This window comes from Ambystoma mexicanum, chromosome 6q (genome assembly GCF_040938575.1).
Source record: "Ambystoma mexicanum isolate Mex_15411 chromosome 6q, UKY_AmexF1_1, whole genome shotgun sequence".
In the NCBI taxonomy this organism is placed as follows: domain Eukaryota; kingdom Metazoa; phylum Chordata; class Amphibia; order Caudata; family Ambystomatidae; genus Ambystoma; species Ambystoma mexicanum.
In genome coordinates this window covers 1,093,592,011-1,093,606,287 of record NC_090937.1, presented here as the reverse complement: position 1 = coordinate 1,093,606,287, position 14,277 = coordinate 1,093,592,011, and positions in this window count along the sequence as shown.

Sequence of the window (14,277 nt, the reverse complement as noted above, 5' to 3'; positions counted from 1 at the left end):
AGTGACAAACACAAGAAGGTGTCGATTGCCGTGCAGTTGAACCCCCCCCCCCAGTGGATACCATTTCTCGTACATCAAAACATCTGTCAGAATTCCCAAAACCAGCTATTTCAAAGGGAAAACAGACAGGAGGACTCTACACTTCTATAGTAACTTCCCCAAAACATTCTGAATATTCTAGAGCCACTTCTCCTTTGCCAAAGTCATTACATGGAAAAAGAATAAGAATAAGCTATTGTGTTACGACTTCCAGTAACCCCATAAACAGGTGTTTGGACAGGGAGTGCTTCGAAGAGACACTGGAGAAGGTTGCATCCTTTGTCACCTTTGTGGACAAACAACCTATAAGACAAAAGACCTTAGATTTAACATCGGGAGAGCCTCCTGCTAAATCTCCTAGAATAGATAGGTCTCATACGTCTCCTACACATGATGTTATTGACATTGCTCATGAGTCATAACAACATTTAAAAGATGATCAGCTGTACTATCAGGACCAAGGTGACTTTCAGGACCAGGGATACAATAAAGACCTAGGTGATCATCAAGGGCAGGGTGACGGTGAACAGGAAAGCTGTTATACTTACCCTAATGACCCGTCTAGCTGTGATCTAGATGATCCAGATATATCTATTTTACCGTCTGCAGACATTGCTACTGAACCTGGGCATTTATCCCCCATTGTCAACCAACTTCTATTCAATGATCTCTTTAAAAAGGGTGCAGATCATTTAATGATCCAGACCCAAGAAGCTGTGGAGGAAACAGATTTTGTGGACAACATCTTAAATGAGAAGAAGGTCATTAGTCAATCCATACCTCTCCTTAACTCAATTAAGAAGGTGATAGCCCCTTCGCTTACCACACCATCCCTTAAACGTGCAGTTAATGCAAGGGTTGAAAATGTTGTCAACCCCTCTCCATCAAACCTTCTGTATATTAGGGGTCATGCAAACCCAGATTCACTTGTAGTTACCACAACATAGAAAAGGCAGGCATGCCATTGTCTAATGCAGAGGCATCTCCTGATAAAGAATGTAAAAGACTGCATGCTCTGGGTAAAAGAGTTACCACATCCAGTGAGTACTCCACTGTACGGTGTTACACTGCCTACCCGTTATAACAGTGCCCAGTGAGATTTAGTTCAGAGCCATCTAGATTCAGTACCAGAGCCAACAAGGTCTCAGTTACTTAAAATAGACAATGTAGGTAAATAGGACGGGGTCACTCAAAATAACACCCTGGATTCAGCTGGAACCGCAGGCAGAGTTATAGCTGAGGATACGTTATTTAAACACCACTCATGGCTTTGCAATTCAGGCTTTAAGCCTGAAACGCAGGCAAATCTTATAAATATGCCCATAGAAGACTCTGCCCTATTTGGTAAGGTGGTGGATGACGCACTAGAACCAGTGAAAAAAGAATATAAGACCATTAGAACTAACAAACTCTATGTTCAGAGGGGAGTTTTTAATACCTGGCGTTGAAGCTGAGGGTTTGGCAGAGCAACACAGTCAAGCATTACTTCAAACACATCCCCAGGGTATAATTCATAGGGTCAGTCTTCATCCTTTCAGAACTCTCAACAATGAGGTTTGAGACGAGGCAAAGCACAGGGTAAGAGTGCAGCTTCCAGAAGCATGTCCACATCCCCTCTAATGCTTCCGCAGTAGGGGGTCGCATCACCCTTTTTGCCCACACATGGGAGGATATAACATTGGACAAGTGGGTGTTGTCAACAGTAACCAAAAGGTATTCAATAGAATTCATCAAAACACCTCGACATCATCTGCCAAGATCAAGGAGAATGTCACAGGAGCATCTCTTGATTCTACAAGAAGAGATACTGGTACTAGTAGACAAAGGAGCAATAGAACTGGTACCATTTCTGGAGGTAGACAAAGGTATTTATTCAATATACTTCTGTGTCCCCAAAAAGGATTTAACCATGCATCATGTGTTAGATCTGTGTCCTGCAAACACGTATTTCAAGCCGCAAAAATGCAGGATGACAACTCTGCAGGAGGTAATTCCACTTCTAAAGCAAGGGGATTACATGACAACATTGAATATGAAAGATGCATACTTCCATATTTTAAATGTTGCCCCCACATAGAAAATACCCAAGGTCCCCAAGGTTCAAAGTATAAAACACTCACTACCAGTTCAAGGTACTTCCCTTCGGCATAACCTCAGTGTCAAGGGTATTTAAAAGGTTATGGCAGTAGCAGCAGCCCACCTGCACAGACTGTCAATTACAGTGTACCCTATTCTGGACGACTGGCTAATAACAGGAGACACACCTCAAGTGTGTCCACAAAACACCCAAGAAACAATTAACCTACTGTTTCAACTAGGGTTCTCAATCAACAAGACAAAATCCAGTCTCGTACCAAGTCAAATAAAACGGTTTCTTGGAGCTCTAATTCGGACAGAAGACACCCTAGTCTTACCCTCCAACGAGAGGGTCCAAAACATGCTATTTCAAATTCCTCAATATGTAGCCAGTCGTCTGATAACTGCAGGAAAGGCCATGCACCTGCTCGAAATGAGTGCTTCCTGCATTTACCTGGTCCCACAGCCCGCCAGCGCATGCGTCCCATACAAGAGTGGCTCGGAAAACATTGGTCTCAAGCAAGTGGCCAATGGGACAATCTAGTGGTGGTTTTGCAGTCCCTCGTACTATCCCTTCAGTGGTGGACAAAAGACAATCTTTTGAAGGAGAATTCATTCACCACCCCTGCAATAGAGGCCACTCTGACCACAGATGCATCACTAACAAGGTGGGTAGGGCATCTTCTCCAGTATACTGGACATGATTTGTGGACACAGTCACTAGCAATCAAACACATCACCCTTATGGAACTACTGGCGGTGTTCAAAGCTCTACAAGCCTTCAACAACCAACTGCAAGGGAAAACTGTCTTAGTCCTAACAGACAGCACTACACCCATGTTCTATATCTACAAGCAAGGTGGGACAGACTCACCAGGTCTGCCAAAAATATCCCAACATGTTTCAGTGGAACACAATTACCTAGCAGATGTGTTCATCAGAAACGTACAACTTCCTGCAGAACACAAATGGAAATTGCTTGCAGACATCTTACACCAAGTCTTCTCAGACTGCAGAGATGTACATGAACATTTCTAAAAAATAAGATCGTACAGACAAAATGATCTTGTTTAGGCCATACAAAAATAACGTAAATAAAAAGAAACCGAAATAGAGTAACTGCGAGATTAGAGTCAATAGTGAATAAAACAGAAGAAAACCAGAAAAAAATGCCATGCAAGGTTCACAAAAAAGCCGAACGAGCAATAAACTTGAATTGCATTCCCGAACATAATACAAAGATGAGCCGTAGCATTTCCTGATACATGTATTTTAAAATGAGTGATGCTCTAATAATGCCTCACTATTGGATTCACTGTTATCAGCGAAAAGGTTGAACATGCGTTTTAATTTTAACAAGTGCAGCAACCATAAAAAGAATCAACGTGCGCAATGCAGACTCAAACATACTATTTAATTAATTTTTAAAAGTAACGGAAACTTGCTACCGTTAGTTGGAAGAGATATACAGTTGTGGAGAAATGAACATAACTTGTGCAAATCTAAATCAAAGGGAATGAATAGTTATGTAAAAGATAAAGCAAAACATTAATCAACCAATACGTGTGTACACGCCTATAAACACTTACCCTGTTTGGATTTTGTTCGTTCTTTCTCTTCACTTACCAGTATTTGAGGAATTATAACATACATTATCATTTATTTCAGAAAGACAAACAGAAACGCTGGCAGCATTTCCGTCATCATACCGGCTCTCGTGTGATTATGAAACGCTATACAGATAACACGAAAGAGAAGACAGAGGTAAAATAAACTTGGATTTGAAGGATCTCGGGCAGACTCGTGGCAATATGAAACACAGCAATAAATATAACCAGAAAGAGAAGACAGAGTTAATTAAACTTGATTTTAAACAATCTCATGCACAATCGCGAGAATATGCAACACAGCAAACTTAGACCAGAAACGTAAAAAGGATGTAAATGAAATGAAAATAAGTACAAGGCGTGTGGCGCTGCCCGATGACGGGGCGCGCGCGCGGCGGCGTGACGTTGCACGCCGCCGCGTGCAGCATAAATAAACGGGGCGTTCCCGGCCCCGACAGTGCGACCGGGAAGCCCGAGCCAGAAGGACGTGTGTTGAGTGAGTCCTTGTGTACTGGGGGGCTTACGGGGATCGCTGGGGGTCAGGACACACCCCGAACAGTGGCGACGAGTGGGGAATGATGCCTGGGCCCGGCATTCGGTGACGAATCTGCAATTTTTCGTCCTGAAACGTAATCTTGCTGACATTTTGTTTCATGCCGTAGGCCGTGCTTCAACTGCACGGCTGGTGGCCATTTTGAATACTCAGACCGTGGACTTCACAGAGCTTCGGTTTGGGCAGTGAGTGGCATCCAGGCCTAATTCTTGGACACACTGCTAGCAGACAGTTTAATCTGCGTGCCTATGCCTGAATTTTGATTTTTTTTCAGAATTTTGGGTCTTCTACGTCGAGTGCAAGTGAGGAGGAGGGCTACAATGGCTGGGCCTACATAGCCCATAATTCTTCCTTGACTCAATTTTTGGAACAGCTGAAGGCTGGGGCTTTCTTCATCCTCTTCATCATCAGACTGGTGCCCCTACTGCTTTTTCATCTTCTTCATCATCACGGAGGTGTGTTGCAGTGGTTCTTCATTTTGCTTCCTGGAATCAGCAGGCCTGGTGGCTGGGACTGGGATGTTAAGGATTACCTATGGAGGGGGATAGTGTGTTCTTGCCATCTTCGCTCCCAGGGTGAACTTTCCTGTGCCTGGAGGTGGATCAGAGTTTGAGTTGTGGCCTCCATTTTCCATGCTGGGGGTGCCTGTGCTCTCGAACTCATGAGTGATACTGAAGATCAGGACGGTGCACAACCAGTAGTGGTGCAGCAGCCTCCACTTGCTCAAGCAGGGCCTCAAGGCCCAGTGCCTCCAGTGCAGCCAGTGGTAGCACCTGTTGTCCAGCCAATCCTTCCTGCCATAGCCCCGGCACGTGCACACGCTGCCTTGCAGCCCATCCCGGAGTTTGATGTTTCGGGCCCGCCTTCTAGCTTGGGGCCCAGATGGAAGAGGTGGGTTGACCGCCTGGACATGTACTTTCGGGCCACTCAAGTGGTTGATGATAACAGCAGGCTGGCAACCATGTTGTACTCGGCAGGGCCCTCGGTCCAGGAGATTTTTGAATCACTTCGACCAGGGGATGGATCCTACGGTCAGGCAAAAACCGCGCTTCAAGCCCATTTTCTACCTCTTGCCAACGCGGACTATGAACGCTTCGTGATGTTGTCCGCCAAACAGAAAGAGGACGAGACTTTGGACACGTTCTATGGGCCAATGAGGCACCTGTCTCTCGCTTGTGCCTGGGGCAATGCGGAGGACATGATTAGGACCATGCTCCTCCAGGCATGCTCCTCGGGCAAGCTCAGGTGCCAAATGTTAAGGGAACCCGGAATCACACTGCCATGCATCCTAGAACTGGGGAGATGCCATGAAGTGTCTGAGGCGAGGGCAGCTAGAATGGAGGCTGGGTCACGCTCCATCAAGACTGAGGAGGTGTGTGCGATGTGGCGCGGTGGCAGTGGCACCAGAAGACCTGGTGGCGGACCCCAGGACAGAGCCGGGAGGGCAGGGGAATCCTGCCAAAAGTGTGGGTACGACCTGCCCCACCCAACGGAATGCCTCGCGAGCTTAAGGACATGCGGAAGGTGTGGGCTGCCAGATCACTTCTTGAGGGTGTGCAAGGCGGCCATGCCTGTGATGGTGCCGCAAGGCCCGGCCCGGTCCATTCTCCTTCGCCAGGGCAGACTGCCTAACGTCACTCAGGTGGACCAGAGTGAAGAGGACGCCCAAGTGGTAGAGGCAGACGAAGAGGAGGAAGAGAACATTTTCTTCGTCTCCAGCGTGGGGATCCTGAAAGGGAAGAACAGGAGGCAGCCAAGGTGCGTGGTGGAAGTCAATCGGTCTCCAGTCCTGGTGGACATGGGGGCGTCTGTCAATGTGATGGCCCGGGGACACTATGACGCTATGGACATGCCTCCTAAGTTGGTAGCACCGAAAGCCAGCATCTTTGCTTTCGGTGGTCTGGACCCTATCCCACTGGATGGTGCTTTTGTGGCGAAGGTGGAGCATGACAGCTCGCAAATCACTGCACGCTTCTACGTAACACTGGTGAGCACCAATACCTTGTTGAGCTGTGCAGCGGCGGAGGCCCTTGGCATCGTCAACTTTGCATACTTGGTCTATTTGGAGGACATCAATGACTTGCTTGAGAAGTATGCCGCACTGTTCAATGGGATTGGACAGATGGCTGGTGACCAATTGAGGCTGCATATTGATGAATCTGTGCAGCCCATCGCCCTGAAACATCGCAGGGTGCCCTTTCACCTTCGTGAACATGTCGACAAGGAGCTCGATAACTTGGTCAATCTTGGCATAATTGAGAAGGTGGAGCGTCCGACTCCCTGGGTGTCCCCAATTGTAGTGGCACGGAAACCCAAACAACCAGATGCCGTCAGAATCTGTGTTGACATGAGGCTGCCGAATAAAGCTATCAAGAGAGAGAGGCACCTCACCCCGACGATTGATGACATCATTGCCGAGGTACAAGGCGCCCGCTTCTTTTCAAAGCTGGACTTCTGAGCGGGCTACCACCAGGTTGTTCTCCACCCCGAGTCGAGGTATATTACCACCTTTACTACACACCAAGCGCTATACCGCTACAAAAGACTGAGCTTTGGTGTGTCTTCGGCGGCGGAGGTGTTCCAAAATATCATCCGAGGCACCCTAGCAGATCTGGAGGGTGTCTAGAATATCAGTGATGATATCCTGGTGTTTGCAAGGACGGAGGTGGACCATCTGAGGCGGCTGGCGAAAAGGTTTGAGAGGTTGCAGTCCCTGGGCCTCACCCTCCACAAGGAGAAATGCGAGTTTCTGAGACCATCGATAGAGTTCTTTGGCGTTGTATTTAAAGAAGGGGTGTATCACCAGATCCCAAGAAGGTCCAGGACATTAAAAAGGCGTAGCCTCCGGAATCCGTGTCCGATGTGCGGAGCTTCCTAGGTATGGTTGCATACTGTGGACGGTTCATCCAGAATCTTGCCTCCAGGTCAGAACCGCTCAGAGTACTGACAAGGAAAGATACCACCTGGAACTGGGGTCCGCTTGAACAGGCGGCATTCGATGACATCAGGGGTGCCCTGGCAGCAGAGTATACCATGCCCTTCTTCGATCCAGCGTTGCCGTCGGAGATCATTGTCGATGCCAGCCCGTTCGGCTTGGGTGCCGTGTTGATGCAGATTGACCGTGATGGGGTTGTCCGTCCGGTGGCTTACGCCAGCAAAGTGCTGTCGGATGTGGAGCAGCGGTATTCCCAGATGGAGCGCGAGGCGCTGGCGGTGCTCTGGGGCTGCAGGCACTTCCGGCTCTACGTCCTCGGTTGCCCGGTGACGGTGGTGACGGACCACAAGCCATTGCTTCCCATCTTGGTCGGGTCGTCATCCAAGCCGCTGGCAAGGATTGAGCGGTGGATGCTCGCTCTCCTGGAATACGGAGTCACCTTGGTGTATCGGCCGGGGGCGAACAATGCAGCAGACTATCTCTCAAGACACCCGGGTGCGCCTGGGAAGGAAGACCATGACACATGTGCGGAAGAAGCCGATGAACATGTACGTGTGGTGGTGGAGGCGGCCACGCCGAATGCAATGCCCCTGGAGGAGCTCAAGGCCGCTGCAGTGGAGGATGAGTGTTTCCAAATCCTGAGGCACTCCATGCAGCATGGCTCCTGGAAGTTGGTGCTGGAGGCCCTGGCGGGGCGCACTCAGGAGTCCAGAACCGGACTGGAGCAGCTGTGGAAGGTCCGGGAGGATCTCTCTTTTTCCGCATCCAGTCTCCTGCTCAGGGGAGATCGCATTGTCGTGCCCCAATCCAAGGTGAGGGAGGTGATCACCCTTGCCCACTGTGGACACCAGGGCGCTGCCAAGACTAAAGCCCGCCTAAGATTGAAAGTGTGGCTCCCGGAACTGGAACGCAAAGTGGACAACTTTGTGGCGGCCTGTGTGTGGTGTCAGGTGGCGTCTCCCCTGCAGCGTGAGCCTGCCATAGAGGCCATGCCTCGGGGGACACGACCCTGAGAAGTTGTTCATGCAGACTTTGGCTCCACCACGATGGGCACCCACTTCCTGGTGCTGGTCGACGAATACTCAAGATACCCGGAAGTGGAATTCGTGGAGTCGGTGGCGTTTGAGCATGTGGTGGTGGCCGTGGAAAAGGTGTTTGTGGCCCATGGTTTCCCTCACACACTGTGCTCGGACAACGGGGCGCCGTTCCAGAGCGAGCGATTCTCGGAGCTAATGGAGAGCTGCAGGGTGCTACACAGGAAGATCACACCCCTCTGGCCAAGGGCAAATGGCGAAGCCGAACGGCTGATGAGGTCTCTGAACAAGACCTTTAGAATCGCCCAGGGCCAGGGGCAATCCCTCCAAAGAGCTCTCTGTCAATTCCTGTGGGTGTACCGCACCACCCGCATGCCTCCACCTGAGTGGCCCCGGCAGAGGCGTTATTCAAATGGTGCCCTCGGGGGCTGTTGGCAGAGGTGGGGGAGAAAGAACCGGGGGTAATCGACAACCAACAGGTCGAGGCAGACCGGCGAGTGAGGATCGAGCAGGAAAACATTCGGCGAGGACTTCGCCCGCAGCGGCTGGAGCCGGGCGATGAGGTCCTCATTCGAAATAGACACCCCCATGGAAAGCTCTCCCTTCCGTATGAGCCTGAGCCGCTGGACGTCATTGCAGTCAAGGGATCCATGGTGACTGCCTCGGATGGAAGGTCTGCGGTAACCCGCAATGTGAGCTCCTTCAAGAAGCTAGGGGATCCGAGACCTGACCCGCCCCCTGATCCGGAATTAAGGGTGGTTCCTGAGGACCAAGGAGAGACACCCTGCCTGCCTGAGTCCCCGGCCCAGACTACGCCTATGGACAGATCACCCGTGCCGGAGGTGAGCGGGAGGTACCCCTAGAGGGCTGGGCGAGGGAAACCCGCTCACCTCAGCGACTACGTATTGGGACATTTGTCTCAGCATCCTGATGGTGATAACTGTTAAATAAAGGGACTGGGTGGATGTCAATAAAGGGGTGTTTTGGAACTGGGTCTTAGATGTGGTTATCGCTGTAGTGATAGTTGGTTTGCAGTGTGTAGTATTTAAATGTTTCTTGTTGTCCTCCCAAAAAAGGAGGAGTGTGGCGCTGCCCGATGACTGGGCGCGCACGCGGTGGCATGACGTTGCACGCCGCCGCGTGCAGCATAAATAAACGGGGCGTTCCTGGCCGCGATAGTTCGACCGGGAAGCCCGAGCCAGAAGGACGTGTGTCGAGTGAGTCCTTGTGTGCTGGGGGGCTTACGGGGATCGCTGGGGGTCAGGACACACCCCCAACAAGGCGAACAATCAAAATTTGGTCAAATTTGATTCGATCAGTACGGATGAGTTTTTTTCACATTCGAGATTACATGCAGATACCCATTGGGGTCATCCAGACATCGATCTCTTCGCAACAAAAGAGAATGCACAATGCCCAGGTTCTGCATCCATGGATTCCGCAGACATAGGGCCTCATTACATGGTAGGCAGTAAGGGTATACCGGTACCGGTAAGGGCACCGGTACCGGTAAACCCTTACCGCCTTACTACGAGTTCCCTTTGCGGGACCTGACCTTAACGGCTGGCTTTACCAGCCGTTAAAGTAGGGTGCCGCAAAGGGACCTCAGTGCTAATTACGGTACTGCAATTTGCGGTACCGTAATTAGCGCCTTCCCCATTCCCATTATGCCCTATGGGGAAGTGCCTTGGCTGAATGGGGAATTACCGCCCCTGCTCACCTTGGAGTAGGGCGGTAATTCCGCTATCCACCAAGGCGGACACGGTAAAATACCAGCGGCAACCATGGCGCTATTAGCGCCATGGTTACCGCCTACCATGTAATGAGGCCCATAGTCCAAAGGGAACGCCCTGTGGATGAATTGTTCAGGGAGATCTGCTTACGCTTTTAGCCCAGCAACTCTCCAAAACAAGACAGCCCACAAGATACACCAGGAACAAGTCAAACTTATCCTAGTAGCACCAATGTGGGCAGGTCAGCCGTGGTTCTCACACCTGCTGAAAATGTCTCTTTGCCCCCCCCAGTCAAACTACCATGCCCTTACAACATGCTATCCCAGAATCAGGGGACAACACTGCATCCATGTCCTCAAACAGTGAACTTGGCAGCTTGGCTCCTGAAGTCATAGAGTGCGCACATTTATACCTGCCCCAAAGATGTATGGACATGCTTAAAGAGGCGCGTAAACCCAATACGAAACACTGTGGACAAGTGGAAACGCTTTGTCATTTGGTGTAAATCACACAACATCAATCCTATTGACTGCACACCTTCACAAATAGTTCTATACCTGCTGTACCTCTTAGACTCAGGACTCGGTTTTAATTGTCTTAAAGTTCATCTAGCTGCTCTTTCTGCATACGCCACCTCTCAAAGTGAAATATCCTGGTGGAAAGTCCCTGCGATTCATGCCTTCATGTAAGGGGTCAAAAGGTTATACCTTCCAATTTCAAATCTAACTCCCGGATGGGACTTGAATGTTGTCCTTACTAAACGTATGGGCCCCCCTTTTGAGCCAATGTATAAAGCCAGTATTAAGCACCTCACAATACTGCTTTTCTCGTGGCTATTACATCAAAAAGGAGGGTAATTGAACTGCATGCTATCTATCTCAGTTGAAGAGCCATGTATCTCTAAGTCCCATGCTTGTCCCCTAAATGTATCTCTAAGTTCCATGCCAATCAGTCTATAGCGATTTCTTCCAAAACTCAATGAATTCGGCAGAGCAAGGCCTTCATACATTAGATGTTAGAAGGGCTGTGATGTACTACCTAAACAAGACTAAGCTACCAAGGAAGACAGATCAATTCTTTGTTTCCATAGCCACAGGAAGAGAAGGGAATCCTGTCTCTAAGTCTTCTATTTCCAAATGGATTGTCAAATGCATCCAAATGTGTTACCCTCTTTCAAAGAAAACTCTACCTTTCACGCCTAGAGTACACTCTACTCGAGGCACAGGAGTACTCTAGCTTTCATTGCAAATGTACTTTTAGATGCCATTTGCATAGCAGCCACTTGGAGTTCAATTCACACCTTCACACAGGTGTATTGCTTGGACACATTCAAGGGGTGATTCACTGGTGGGTCAAGTGGTATTCAGATATTTTTTTGCAGCTGTACCTTCAAACAACCCACCACCTTCTCCTGGTATTGCTCGCTAGTCTATGCAATGCATATGAGTCTAAGCAGATCCACAAGCCTCAGAAGGCATACATTACTTACCGTAATCGTATTTCTGATGCTTGTATGCTTGTATCTGCTTGGATTCAGATGTGCCCACCCCACCTCCCCCACTTGAAGGTGAAGGTACATAGACATGTAACACTTTACTTTGCTTTCTGTACTCAGGCAGACACTTCATGCTCCCTCGGGTCGGAAACAAAACAATCTGAGGGACCTCAAAGTGTGAAGGACCATGGGTACAGACATAGCTCTCAACTTTCATGGTCTTTGGGTGGGTGAAAATACCTGTTTTTGCATTCGGCGCGTGAAAGCCCATTAATTCCTATGGGCGTGCAGGGAGGTTGGCGGGTGACACCAGCCAAAAGCATGTGATTGGAGAGGTATGGGTAAAGTACACATCACACTAGGAATAGTATTACAAACACGCCCAGTCAACGTCCCTTTTTTGAAATTTGAAAACAAATCATGCAATACTCTGCACCTACCACTAGATGTCAGGCTATGCAAAGCATGTTAATCTAAGTAGAAACAAGCATCAGAAATACGATTACGGTAAGTAATGTATGCCATATATGTATTTAAATATGTTTGTGCATACATTTCTATGGATTCCTCATCTTTGATATCTATCCCCCAGTGCAGCTGCTCTCAGACATTTTTCCAGTGCCAGAGGACACAGCATGATTCTGCCAGGCACCTTTACGTGCCCAGTGCTGGACATGATGTTGGGACCACTATATACAGAGGCACTGCGCCCTTTCACCTCAGTTACTTTATCCTGTGCACTCTTCTCATGATAAGAACACTGCTGCTTTGAAGGTTTCTCTAGTCTCGTTACTTTCGATGATATGCTGAATCTGAGAAAGTCTTCAGGGTTTAAACCCTGCTCTGACTGCAGATGTCAAATGTCCCTCTCGGAATTGTCAGGAAGGGCCGGAAGGTAGAGGCGTGCCCACTAAGCCAAAGGGAGAAAGGCACACAAGAAGCTGGATTACACGGAGTCCTGCAGACAAGAAAGGATAGGCAACAGAGGCTGTGAACAAAAAAGGGGCAGGGAATACAAAGAGAACAAACACGTTTGGTTCCCTTTTGGGGTGTACTCAGAATCGGGGAAGAGTGTCCCACGGAACCTGGGAAACTCCCGCCTTCTGAGCAGATTGCTATTACAGGGGCCCACTCTGAATGCTCATGGAAAGGAGCAACAGGAGTGGGTGTCTGTGTCTGAAACCTAAGGCACAAATAATGTAACAGTACTCACAAGACTGAAGCCTGTACAGGTCCAGCAGGAACCGAACAATGACTGCTTCCTGAAACAGGAACCAGTACACTGTTAACAATGACACGAAGTACAACACTGAAAACGCGACAAGGGAAGGGGCAGAGATTGCCTGCTGGAAATCCAGCAGCCAAACTCTGTACATAGGAATTACATAAAGCACAAGTGAAGACAAGAACAGAAATATCCAGGGGAAAGGAAGTCAAAGAGAGCAAGGTTCAGGACAGATAACGTGAAGAAAGGAAGGGCAGAAAACTAGTATCTAAATGCAGGGAACAGCGACCGGAAACTGAACACAGGAATCAAGAACAGTAACTCAGGGCTGGAAAAACAAGAGTAAGCTAGCAGAGAGAAAACAAGGAAACACTACTACTGAAGTGGAAGACAAAAGTGGAGGACTGAAGACTCGAGGAAGCTAAGGACAGGAATCATGGGCAGAGAGCGCAGCACACGGCAAGGAACAAGATAATTGATGGTAGAAAGCAAAGTGGGTGTAGCCAGGGAACAGAGGGCTGCAAGCAAGGAAGAGAGCAAGGGAGCTGTAGCCAGGGAACATAGGGCTTCAAACAAGGAAGAGAGCAAGGGGGCTGTAAAACAGAGGGCTGCAAACAAGGAAGCAGAGCTGTAGTATGGGAAGCACAGAGGTGCAGGCAAAAGGCAGGTGAGAGAAGGCTGAGAAGCAATGCAGGAAGCATAGGGCTCTGGAACAAGAGCAGGAACTGGAAACCACAGGACACATCACATTTCCAAGGAACAAGGCAACAAAGGGCTGGAGGAAAGCTCAATGGAAGAGATGTGTGCTCCAGCAGGCGGCTGCTTATATAATGACCTTCCCTGTGCTGAAGTAGGCTAATTAGCAGCACCTAGAGCAGCACACCTGAATGTAATTGGCCTCCTCCCTCTCTAGTCCTGGGAAAGTGAAAGCTGCACTGTTCTCTAAGGCTTCTGGAGATTGTAGTGCTAGAACTGCTGCATAGGAATAGCCAGGGAATGGGAACTACCACAAGGTGCATTATGGAACATCTAGTTTGTAAAAGTAAATAAGAAAGTTCCAAAGCCTTGCAAATGGAAAGTAAAGTCAATAATATGAATAGGTGTTGTCCAGGGAGTATTACGGAAACAAACAAGTCCCAAATAGTCCACGATGGGTGCCAGTTGGTGCGCTAGTTGCACAGTCGTGACAGTATACCCCTCCCTAGGCCCCATGTAGTTAGACCAAAAAGAAGATTGCGTCCAAGGCCTGTCTCACTGTAGAAGGGTCTTATACTGTGATAGCACATCATGATGAACCAAAGCCTGTTTAAGGGTCCAAGATGAGAGTCTTTCAAGGAGGACACTTTTACATCCTGTAGAACCTTGGTGTTTAAATCCAGGAAAGACAAGGGCACAAAACACTGCAATGCGTTGATGGACTGAGGAACTGTGAAGCTCTGCTGCATGCTCCATTGCTGCTTCTTTTCTGAAGGAAGAGAATTTCCATAAGGCTGGCAATGGTACAACACTGATAGGTGGAACAAGGGCTACGGCTGAATTGCTTGCTTTAGGGGGTTCTTCCAAATCTTCCAATGTATTGA